Here is a 12699-nt window from a genome sequence, read left to right as displayed (position 1 = left end):
TATAGGGATAGCTCTTACCTAGAGTGCTTGGTGTCTTTACTTAAGCAAATCCCTCTTTTTAGTCACCAGGTCTCCCATCCCCCTGCAAAAAGAATTTTGCCAACCCATCAGGATTCAACTCAAATCCATTCTGTTTCTTTTGGTCATAATAAAGCCTTGTTGATTGTGCTTTCAAAACTTTGCATTTTTTTTTTCCCTTAGCAACTAACTGAACTCTTTCAAAGAAAGTTTAATTTACACAGGACCTATAAAACACTGAATGAAATCTGTTTTTCCAAAATACAATGGATAGGTAGTGTAGAATTTGCTCCTGCTATGGATTGAATGTTTGTGTTCCTTTGCCCAAATTCAGAAGTTAAAGCCCAGCCCTCCTAGTGTGATGGTATTTGGGAGGTGATTGAGTTCAGATATAACAGCCCAACCCAAGGCAGCTCCATTCCCCACCCGTCCCCAGCCTCTGTCATAGACTTGGCAAACAGCTTCCTGTAGTCTAGTTTGAAAGCTCCCTCTACATAATACATGACCCTAGAACAACTTGTGCTGGGAAGTTGAAGGATGAGGAAGTTGGTTTCTTTTCTACAATTGTTTTCACCATGCTTCAGTAGAAACTGAGAAGCAGGAAGGCCCTGAGGTCCTGAGCACACCTTTTTTAGCAGAGTGTGGTGGCTAGGAGTGTCCTGGTTTGCAGAGGCCAGAGCTGGCGAGGAGGCATACACCAGTGGGAGTCCTGGAAGTCCTGCTGTAAACAAGCTGCTTTTCTACAGCTGGCTTACCTAACGTGGGTTGGGAAATCATAATCTTAGCTTTCAGTAGTATATCTCTTTGAGTTGAGTGACTCATCTCTATGTCTCTATTTGTATTCAGATTTGGAAGTTTTTCTGGAAGGAAATTTATATGCGTGTGGGTGGTTGATCTGGGTCAGTAGGGAGGGGCTACTTTCTGAATGCATTTCTTAAGAAAATGGCATTAATTTTTAGTTCATACAATTGTCTTTAACAAAGTTGATGTGATTTGGCTAGTGTTTGAAAATGAAGATATATTTTTATACTTTATTTAGTTGGCAGATCACCTATAATGGGTGGAGTCATTGCTTAATGAATTTGAAATAAAGTAAAGGTACCTGCTTGCCTAGTGTGCACGAGTCCCTGTGGTAGTTCCCCAGCACTGCAAAAATAAAAATAAAAGATATCCCTGTTCCCTAGTGGTCCATTGTCATATGATGTGGTACCACCAATTAAGTTCAACTTACATCCTAAAGCGAGTGGCAGAAAAAGCACTTCATGATAGAAGCCAAAATTTTATTCTCCAGACTTTAGAATCCCTAGTTGTGTACATCTAGGTTTCTGGGTCTATCCTGAAGTTTGTAATTTAGTAGGTCTGGATGGGTGGGGCCAAGACTGCATTTCTAATAAGCTTTTGCTGCTACTGTTGGTGTGGGGACCACGGTTGGAGATCCACTCCTATAAACAACTCTAGCCTGCATTCTTTCAGCTGGGACTACTGTGTTGTTGGAGGGGGTGATCAACCAGGACTTGTCTTCTGTGAGATCTAAGCAGAAGGCATTTGTCCAGCAGCCGTAGTCACAGAGCATCAACAGTGTGAATGATGAATGTTGAGTTGTCTCACATCTTTTTAAAACTCCATGTGAATGTGGTCAGAGGGCCAAGTGTAGACACCAGGGTGAGGGTGACCTGGCTGCAAACATCTGTTACCCCATTAATCACTGTGGTTGATCTGGCTGGCTAGGTAGGTGGGTGTCCTCTTCTTTCCTCATTGCTCCATGTGTGTCCCTCCCAAAACTGTGCTCTTGATTGAAGAGGACAACCTTTCCAGAGAGGAGAACCGTTCTTTGGTCAAGATATATGAGCAGCTGTTCTCCCTGCTAGAATTTCCAGCCTCTAAAGTCCAAGTGTGGGCACCAGTTAGGTAAATCACACATGATTCTTGCTCCCTGGCTCTGTGACACAGATTTAGTGGCAAGTCATTTTTTTTTTTTTTTCACCAATTCTCCAGCACATGTGTCAGGATGGAGGTCTCAGGGAACACAGGTGATCCTTTACCACTTGACCCACTCATTTCTTACCATCTGTGTATGCTCCCTGCCCTTCCCTGGGCAAAGAAGAACTAGCTGCATATCCAGAACAGTCCCTGGATTTTCTGTACTGCTTTGCTTTGATTGCCTCACACTTTCCAAAGAATGACTTTCCCTGTCATTGGCAGTTGTCCTTCCCATCATGTTTCAATACTCAGCACCTGACTGTCCTGTCCCCCATTGTCCCCTCCTCCACTTCTGCAGAAGGACTCAGTTAGGATCATCTCTTCTAGAGGCAGTCTTCCTTGTGGTCCTCTGCACTGTTGCCCTCCACTGTTGGCCCTTCTATCACTTCTCATACTGGCCTGAAATGGGGGCCCACTCAGCTGTCACCTTGGGAACAGAGCTTGGTTTCTTTTCATCATTGTTCTATGATGAAATGAGTGGATGATTGATCACAGCGGGGGATGAACACTTTATCTGTAATATGTTTCTTTAAAAGTTTTATGTATAAAGTTACATGCCTGTTAAATATCCATATGTCTCTATGTAAATATTAATGATATAAATGTATAAAGTTACATAGTAGTTTTGCATAATTTAGAATAAAACTTTTTAAGAGTCACTTGGGCCCTGGGTTACATGCCTCCTGGGGTCTTGCTTAGTTCTGTCCACTTGTGTTCCTGTTTTTCCCTGACTTCTCTCCCTTCTGCTTAGGCTTCCCCAGGCTCCAGGCTGCCCTGTCTGCATCTTTGGGCTCCTCCTGCATTTGTTACCTAAGCCTTGTGGCTCAGCTGAGGTTTGCACCATTGCTGTGGGCACACAGAGGAGGCTGCTTGGGATGCAGCCAGGCAGGTAGTGGTAGGAGGAAGCATCTCAGAGGTCATGACCTTAGAGGAGGTCAGGAGTCAGCCAGCAAAGGGAGGTCAAAGGGGTATCCCAGCCCTCATGGAGCGACCGTCCCTCTTCATCATTGCCTCTAATGACCACAGGTCCTAGACATGGCAAGGCTGTGACAAGGGGCCTCGTGCTGTTGGCGGAAACCCTTGTGGACCATACTCTTATTTTCTTCATGAAGCAAGTGTCTCTTCCCCATACTCTTCAGTTCACCAACATTTTTTTTTATCCCCAGTCCATCTGATTATAGAGAAGTCTAAGCAACACAAAGATTTTGCTAGCAGTCTTATTTTAGAACAAGGTAGATAATGGTATTAATAAGAATTCAGCACTTCTACCCAAGTACAGTCTTAAGTGTTCTCAAGGATTTTCCATTTAATCCTCCACAACAAAGCTGTAGGAGGTAGGTGCTATTAACACCTGTGACTTAAGAGTGGAAACTGAGGCATATGAAAGTCCAGGAGCTTATGTTTTTTCTGGTATAAGCAGCAGCTGCACTGGTATCATAAGGTGCTTTCTCCTTTCCCTCTTTGCATCATTCCCATTGCCCAGAGATGGCTCCACTAACTGATTAGCTCTATGTCCCAGGCTTTGCCATGGAGGGATAAGAATAGTCCTTGCTTTATCTAATGAGAGGGGGAAGGTAGGATAGAATTGGTGAGAACTTACAAAGCACACTGCCTATCACTTAGTAACTGCTCAGAGACTGACTTAAAGCCTCAGTTTCCACATTGGGAAGGGAGGAAGGTTGGATCTTCTAGCATCCTTTTCAGCTCTGACTTTTCAGCATTCCTGTGAGTGCTGACCACTCTCCCATGATCTGGGAGGAAAGAAAGAATACGGAGTGGTGAGTGGAGTGGCCACTGGTGGGATGCTTTCTCAGGTGACCAGGCCCTGCTTCCTGACATGCCCCTTAGGGACATGTACTGCTGGCACTCACCAAGGGCCACCCTTGGGCTACAATTTGAAATCAGTGTTATCTAAATACTTACAGGAGATAGCAAATGATTACAAAGATCAGTGTTTTATTTTCCCTCTCAGGCTGGATATTTGTTTCTCTTTATTTTATTATCTTTATTTGTTTCTTTCCTTTCTTCTTCCCTCCTTTCTACCCTCCTTCTCAGCCTGGCCTTAAACTTGGAATCCTTCTGCTTCAGCCTCCATAGTTCTGGAATTACAGACATGAGCCACCACACTTGGTTAGTTTATTATCTTTAATCAATAAATGAGAGCCCTGACTTTCAGCCTCAAAAAGTGTGTTATCATTCCCCTTTGCAGGTTCAAAACAAATGCCATTTATTTCAAAGAATGATTTTATCACATGCATTAAATTTTGTCTACAGCTTGCTTTTTTTTGGTTCTTTCCAAGCTTCTGCAGACCTCAGATTTATAGCCATGACCTCCCACCACTGGGAGAAACAAAGGTGTTGGTGCCTTATGTCTTTGCAGATGAACTCAGATAGGAAGGGAGGACACCAAGGGGGTGCACTGACTGACAGAGCTCCCAGGGGATCTGCTGTTCACCTCTTCCTTCGGTACCATGGGCTCTATATAGCCTCCTGGTCCTCTCCTCAGTTCCATGCAATCTAGATTGCTTCTCTCTTGAGCTGTCTGAGTCTGGGCTTTTGGCTTCCTCCTCTCTTGTGGTCTTCTCATATCCTTAAACTTAACACAGATGGCTAGTTTGTGAGAGGGGCGAGATAAAGACCTGTAGGACTTCTGCTTCTGTTCCTAGTTTCTGCATATCTCAGCTTCTTTATTAAAAATTTGTGTGCCTGCTTCCCCATCACATCCCCTCACCTCCCATTGCTCCATCTCAGGCAGAGTTCACCCTCAATAACTTTTCTGTAAGCACTTGTTCACATTGCTTTATAATGGTCTTTCATTTGTTTGAAGCATGGGGGCCCCACACTCTCTGATTATCAGATTTCCTTCTAGTGCTAAAAAATGTGCATATGAAGTCACTTTCCTTGTAAAAACCCCCATTCTTCTGAGCTCCCCAGTTTCTTACTAATTGACATAGAAATCCCAGGCACTCAAGGCCCCAATCCAGACTACCCATACCTGTCTTCTCTTTTCATGTACATGCCATATGCACATTAGTGAAAATGTATCATTAGCAATGATGAATTGTTAGCTAACTGTACACCTCGTTGGTACTGGTCCATGGACCTAAAATGGCTCCCACCATTTCTACTGTCTGAATTTTACCTGTGCTTCAGGTACCACTCCCCCTTTCCAAACAACCAGTGTTGGTGATGAAGATAAGAATGGCAGCTGACATTTTATTGAATGTTTATGGTATGCCAGGTCCCCCCTGTTAATTTGCTTGTTTAATGCTTATAGTAATCCTTTGATAATTTGCAGAGAAGGAAACTGAGGTGTCAAGTGATCAGGTGACCTGTTTCGGCTTGACTAACTACCTTCCTGATAGAGCCTAGGTTTGATCCTAGACATCTGACTCTAGGGCCCGGGTTCTTAACCTGAGCAACAGCAGAAATTCATCCTTCTTTCCTGAATTTCTAGAGTACTTTCCTTGTATTTCCTTTATTCTAGTAGTCATTGATTTCTCTTAGTCACCCTGTTAAAATTTGAGAGACTATGTCATGTTCATGCCTAGCTTTCTAGTAACATTCTTTGCAGGTAACAAGAACTTAAAAATTCTTTTGCCAAATTAAATTTTTAAAAAATACTTTTTTCCTATAGCCAGACTATCAAATAACTAGGAAATAATGAGATTTCATTGAATTACTTTCTCTAAAACACCCAAATTAGAACTGGCAGAAGTGAGAAAGTCTTGGGTAAATTTACTCGTGGGTGTTCCTCGTGCACCAGTCACAGGATGGGGCAGGAAGCACAGATATCTTTGCCCTCTTGGCCTGACCTTCTGAAATCAGAGTTTTAGGCCCTAGACCCAAACTCCAGGGGTTCCATATGCCAGATCCCGGCATTTGCCCCTCTGTGCCAAATAAAAAGATGGTAAAGGTGAGGGGCAGAGAAAGGAGATTGATTACATGACACGAGCATGGTACAGGAAGAGAGAGTAACCACTTCAGCCTATTTTCGACCATCTTCAGGGAACAGACATGTGGTGTAAGTTTAGATAGAAAAAAGAATTAGAAGCAGAGGGCCAAAGTTATTAAAGAGTAATGGTCAAAGTAGGGCAGGTTAATCATTAGTTCCAATTTGGGAAGGGCTCTGGAGAAGTTGTCATTGCTGCCATCACTTGAGGGGAGCAGTCTGGTCAGGATATGTGAGTCACTGCTGCCTGCCAAGTGGTCTGACCTGAGGAGACTCTGCTCTTGCTTTCCTTGGGGGCAGTTTCCTCCATCCCTCCTTATAAAAATGTTATCTGGCAGTGCTGTCCTTCCTGGATTCCAAAGTGGCCGCAAGGTGAATGGCTCAGAGCAAAGACAGATCCAAAAATGAAGGCAGAGAGGCCAAACTTTTCTTCTGCTTTTAGTTAATTCATGGCCCCGAGTAAGGGACTTAGTGCTTTTCAGCAAAAGCAGTTTAAGCACCTGTTACACTCCCTGCAAACAGCTTGACAGCATTCATCTATGTGGTCATTTCACTGTGTTTTTGTTAAAAGAAGTTTTTCTTCACTGCTGGTAACAACACATGCTGCCGATGTTGCTCCCTGATGTTGTTAACTCTTCTCCAGAGATTTAATACTCAGTTTTAAATCTCGCTTCCCAAATCTGCTCATGTTGTTAAAACAGAACTTTCAGAGTAACTGGAATTTCTTTTTCTTTTGGCATGAGAGTTCAAGACTTTCAAGAGGCATGGAGAGAATTGTAAAATGCTCTGTTGTGGGCTAACACACAGCAGAAAGCCAGAAAATTGGAGAATAAAGATCTGTCTCTTCATTTTCTTCTGGAGCTCTTCTTTCTTACAGGGCACTTAACATGGGACTTAGTGTTATGTCTATGAAAGGAGGACTGCTGCTCAAAATTAAGTGTCAGTGTTTTGTGAATATACAAGGAAGCCCAGAGTCTTGCCAGATATTGGACAGAGTAGGAGGCCATGTGCATGTGGGTTTTCCTCCCTGTCCGTCACCTTGCTGACTGTGCTCAAAATCAGCAATGCAGTCTCACACTCATCCTCACATTTGCATGCAGAGAGAAAGGAGAATGCAGCAGCACAGAGTTGTTGGAGAATAATTTGGCATTGAAAATATTGATGTACCAGCACAGATCATATTTACAATTCTGTTGGGAATGTCACAGCAATGACTTAAATGGAGGCAATTGTCTTTTAGGGCCCCTAAATTATGACTGGTTTTGGAGGCTGTTGTTTCTGAAAGTCAACATAATTTAAGCATCCTACATCCTGTCATTATAGGAGATGTCAGAATAGTAAAAATCTAATCCTGGACTAGCATGTTGTCATAGCCCTTTGGTTTTGTGGCTTTGCAGATTTTATAAATATGTCTGTCGGTGCCTGTGGTCTCCACAAATGAGCAATCAGAGGTGAATATCATTTCTCACATTTTGCACTGAGGGACTAGAACTCAAAAAGTTTTATGTGTTTACCAAGAGGCACCAACAGTATAGCCCAGGGGTTGGGGCAGCCCCAAACTTACCCTCTGCCATATTTAGCTGTGCTTTTCACCTTGGCCTCTAGGCAGCGCTGTCAGCAAGAATACAAGTTGAGGAAAGAAGCCAGATCTCTATGATTGTTCTGGAGAGTAGTAGACATGTCACAGTGGCCCTTCTTAGACCACCTAGCACTTCATTCACATTGCAGGGCACACATAAGGGATCCAGTAAGTACTGGGGTAGCTGACTTAGGAATTATCCACATTAGCCTATATTTATTATGAAAACAAGGTGTCTACTGACAGCTGCCCAACCTTTTCATTGTATTTTCCCTACTCTGCCCCTTTGCTTAAGCCCTGTATATGGAAGTCCTCATCTCCCAAAATTGTGCCCAAACATTTACATGTGTGAGAGAAGACTAACTAAAAGTGATAGCTTTGTCCCAAATCTAAGTATTTTTTCATTGATAAGAAAACAACCCACTTGAACTCATTTAGCTAAATTAAGAACAAACAAAAATTTCAGCTGTCCCCATTTATAAACTACTAAGTTACTTTGTAACTAGGCTATTTTAATTTTTTTTTGCAAAGCAAGCACTCTGCTTTTGAGCCACATCTCTAGGCCATTTTTGCTCTGGGAGTCTCATTAAGTAGTTTTCTGGGCTGGCCTCAAATAACAATCTTCCAGATCTCAGCCTCCCAAGTACCAGGATTACAGGCGTGAGCCACCCATACCCAGCAAGGCCATTCATAATTATAAGCAAAAGATAATATTTAAAAATTTTGTTGCTAATTATAAATGCTAAAATTGGTCATTTTACCACATTAAATAAACATGGTGAAAAGGATACATTTTTATCACCTCCCAGGGTTTGGAAAAGAAGAGCAATGAGATTTTTACTCTGAGTCCCAGGGGAGGGGACATTTAGTGATACCTGGAAGCTTTTTTTTTTTTTTTTTCTTTGACATTACTGGGTAGTGCCTGGGGATGCCAGGGAGCATTTTGCAATGTTCCCTCTGACAAAGGATTATCCAACCCCAAATGTCAATAGTGCTGAGATGAGATACCCCATTGTAAATTATTAGCTTTGGTACTGACCTTTACAGCGGGCCAGCTTTAATTTAGTTCATTCAGAGATGAAATTAGTGCTATCAGTACTCATAATCCTTCTTTGTGTTCTGGCCTTGGCGCCATGACAAAGTTAGGACCAGCTTTGTGAACCGGTGGTGGCAATATCACATCATGTAGAAATGCAGATCCCCATACTCCCCTCAGCTGTACTGAACCCAAATCTGCATTTTATTTAGCAAGATACTCACATGATGCTTGTGCATGTCGAAAGTAGAAAAGCTTGGGGAAGTATTTTTTACTTCGGAGGAAAATATTCCTTCTTTCAGATCATGGCTCTGACTCTTCCTAGCTGTGTAAACTTGACCAAGTTACAAAACTCTGTTCCTGTTATTTGGGCTGTAAAATGGGGATAATTTCACCTGTTTCATGAGGTTCTTTTGAGTATAAGTCAGTGCTATTTTTGTCAATGACTCATTGCTCAGCAAACCTTAAGGTAATGAATGATTAACAATAAGGAAAGAGAGGTAAACATACAGAACATTGAGGAGGCATTTATGTTGTAAACTTCACAGTTGTCTTCACCAAACCAAGCTTGTATTCATACAGATGTAATTTCTATGAATATGAAAGTAAAAGCAGGTGCTTCATAAGCTTCCATATACTCTGGTCCCTATTGTGAGAGTATCTGGACCTGGGACCAAGCAGCCTACACTAGCCCGAGTTACACCTAATTTGAAAGTAACATAACAGCAATTTTAAAAACACGAAGTAGCTGGTGTGACTCTGGCTTATAATCCTAGCTATTCCAGAGGTGGCTCTCAGTAGGATTGAAGTTTGAGGCCAGGCTAGGCAAAAAGTTCAAGAGACCTCCATCTCAGCCAATAAAAAACTGGGCATTGTAGCACACACTACACAGGAAATGTAACTAGGAGGATTTCTGACCAGACCCACCTGGACATGAACACTATACCCTGTCTTGTAATAATCAAGACAAAAAGGGATGGGGGTTTGGCTGAAGTGGTAGCGCTTCTGCCTTGCCAGCATGAAGCCCTGAGTTCAATCCCCAGTTACCATCAAAAGCAAAAACAAAACTAGAGGAGAAGGCTATGGTAAACAGGCAGGCTGGGATTAGAGGAAGGAGATCAGGTGAAGTAAACCCTTGTTTTATCAGTAGGGCTTAGGAAGGGGAAAGAATTTCTAGGCCAACTGCACCTGGCGGTCTGCAGGGCTTGCTGTCTACTGACTGGATGCCCAGGAGCTCTGTGCCTTCTCCTAAAGCACATTCAGTGGCAACTCAGCACTGATCCACCCCCTGCCCCAGCCAGGACATTACAAGAGTTACTCTTTGCAAACCAGTAGGAGTGTAAATAATTCCAGTCTGAGATTAAGCCAAATTTTAATTATAACATCTGGCAGAGATAGTAAGAGAAAAAAGAAGAAATAAAGAAAAGGGTTCAAATGGAAGACTTCAAACTGCAGAATAAGACTAGATATGAATACTGACTAAAATTCTTTTTAAATAAAACGAGTAATTTAAACTATTCATATTCAGTAATGATTAATCCTAAATATGTATGTTTGGGAGGTGTTTATGTTTTCTAAGTGTCTTGCATAACATTTTCCCACCTTTTATTTTAATCAGAATAGATTTGCATTATTTATCTTTAACTATGGGAATTTTTATTATTACAAATAAAATAAAATCCTTACCTCAACCAGCAAAAACGCTGTGTCTTTCTTACTATTGCTATGTCTACTCTTCAACAAAATTGGAGAAGAGGGCAGAACAGGTTCTGCTTGGAAGCGAGGGGGGTGGGGGGGAGAGGAAGTGGTGGGGAGGATGGGGAGGGGGGGAGAAATGGTGAAAACAATGTATGTATGTATGGATAAATGAATAAAAAATTAAAAAACAAACAAAAATTTAGAAGATAACAGGAAATAAATGAATTACCCCATGCTTAAACCTAAGTACCTGTTTACGGTCTTCTTTTGTTCAGCAATTATTTATCAAGCTCCTGCTGGGTGCTGAGAGCTATGCTCTGATGACAAGTCCTCTGTGACAAGGCAGCCAGGCTAGCCTGGGGGTTTATAATGGAATGGATACAGTTTCCATGTGTTTCTTTCTGATATTTTTTCTGTTCCCTTAATGAATAAATGGTAGCACATAATGAGAGCTAATGTCTACTGTGTTTTTACTGTGTGGTGAGCCCTTTTGTAGTTGTTTTATACCTTATATATTAACTCTAGTTCTTTAATACCACTGCAGGGCGGGGGTAGGTGGGTGGGAATGACTGTTACTCAACAGGTTGAGAAGTTGAGGCATAAAGAGATTAAGTAATTTGCTAAGATCACAAAATCAGTAAATGCATAGTCTTAACACCTCGGCAGCCTGGCTCCAGATCCTGCCCTATCAATCATTAAACTGTGCTGCCTTTCATAGGATTTTTTAAATCGAGGTAATAGTTGTATGAGCTTTATGTTACTACAGTGAAATATCTGACACAACAAACTTAATAAAGAAAAATAATTTAGCTCATAGATAGGGAGATTTAAGTTCAAGATTGGATTGCCCCATTGGTTTGGACCTCTAGTGAGGGCACTAGATAGTAATGACAGGAGTATGTGTGTGTATGTGTATGAGAGAGAGAGAGAGACAGACAGACAGACACTGGAATCCCACAATCTCTTTTGATGGTACATCCTCCATGACCTAAAGGCATTATAGGCCCCACCTCTTAAAGGTGCTGCAAACCTTTAATACTACCATGTTGAGGACCAAACCTTAGTAATAGATTTTTGAAGAACACTGAAATGACATCCAAACCCTAGAAAATATTTCAGCAATTTTAATTTCTGCCTTTTCATTAAACATTACATAGGAGCATCTTTCTGAAAAAGGGGGGGGGGGCGTCTTTCCTCCTATAACATGCATAAACTGTCTTGTTACTTCTTACCCCCAAAACAATAGAATTTTAATTTGTTCATGTATTTAATATGATCACAATAAAAATCAGGATCTAGAGCTGTGTAATTAAGGGCTCTGCATTTATATACTTACATACAGCATTCTTACTTAAAGCTTATATTTTTAATCTAGTAGTATTAAGAGGAGTTAAGACATGGAGGTTACTTTAAGAAATTAATAAAATGGGGAGGTTAGTTCAAGAAATTTAACATCTTGTACTTCCATTTGATCTCGTGCATTTGATAGAAGGAAAACCAGTCCAACTTTAGGAAAGATATCAACTATCAATGCTGATGACTCTTCCAGAAATTATCGTAATACAGGGTTGTGTTGGGGCTAACAACAGGAAGAGAGTGTAGCTTGGATTTGGTTGGTTTTAAGGCTCAAGTTGCCTGCGAAGGTTTTATCACTGAATGTGTTAAGATCTTATTTACAAAGGTCCAATTTATAAAGAAGTTCTCAAGAAATTTGTTGTGTCCTGTGACACCCAGTTTTGCTGTTTTTCTAGCTAGGATCACAGGGAGCTGGGAATCCTTAAGGTATTTGTGAGTTACGACAGCAGTGTGCAGCAGCATATTTTCTGCAGGTGAGAAAGGTACAGATTCATGAAATGTCAAGAATCTAATACACATAAATTTAAAAGTTGATCACATTGGAAAACATGTTGAGTTAAATTGGCATCTGTGGGAAGTAGATGGACTTGTGAGTCAGGCAGACGAAGTTAAGAGTTCTCATGTACCTTGGGCAACTCACATGGGCTTTCTGAGCTTCAGTTTCTTTTTCCCTGCCTTCTGGAGTTGTCAGGATTAATTGAGACTGTCCATATAAACCCCTGACACAGTGCCCAGCACTTGGCAGGGATCTGTTAATGGTCACTATTATTATTGTCTTTTAAATATGTTTGAATCCTCTTTCAGAATGTCTAGCTATATAACATAGTAAGAATGTACATGGAAGCCAGACTGCTTGGGTTCCAAACCAGGCTGTCCTCCTTACTAGCTGTGTGACATTGGGCAAGGTACTTAAACTCCCTGTTGCTCAGTTTAATTTCCCTTAATGAATAGTTACAATACCCATGTCTTAGAGTGGTCATCATTGTTAAATAAATGATTATACAAACATAGCCATTAATGATTGTTTGCTATTATTATCAGCAATGCAGTTACTAAAAAGTTTCTGAAGAAGATTAAAAC

General features: G+C 41.4%; 1 protein-coding gene across 5 annotated transcripts in view; it reads left to right on the top strand.

Annotated features, from left to right (window-relative positions):
- Positions 1-12699, top strand: part of Tbc1d1 (TBC1 domain family member 1) — a 200594-nt gene that overhangs the window by 151968 nt on the left and 35927 nt on the right. The window lies entirely within an intron of this gene.

The sequence above is a fragment of the Castor canadensis genome, chromosome 9 (assembly GCF_047511655.1).
Source record: "Castor canadensis chromosome 9, mCasCan1.hap1v2, whole genome shotgun sequence".
In the NCBI taxonomy this organism is placed as follows: domain Eukaryota; kingdom Metazoa; phylum Chordata; class Mammalia; order Rodentia; family Castoridae; genus Castor; species Castor canadensis.
The sequence above is the reverse complement of the archived record's forward strand: the minus strand, read 5'-3'. Positions and strand labels throughout refer to the sequence as shown.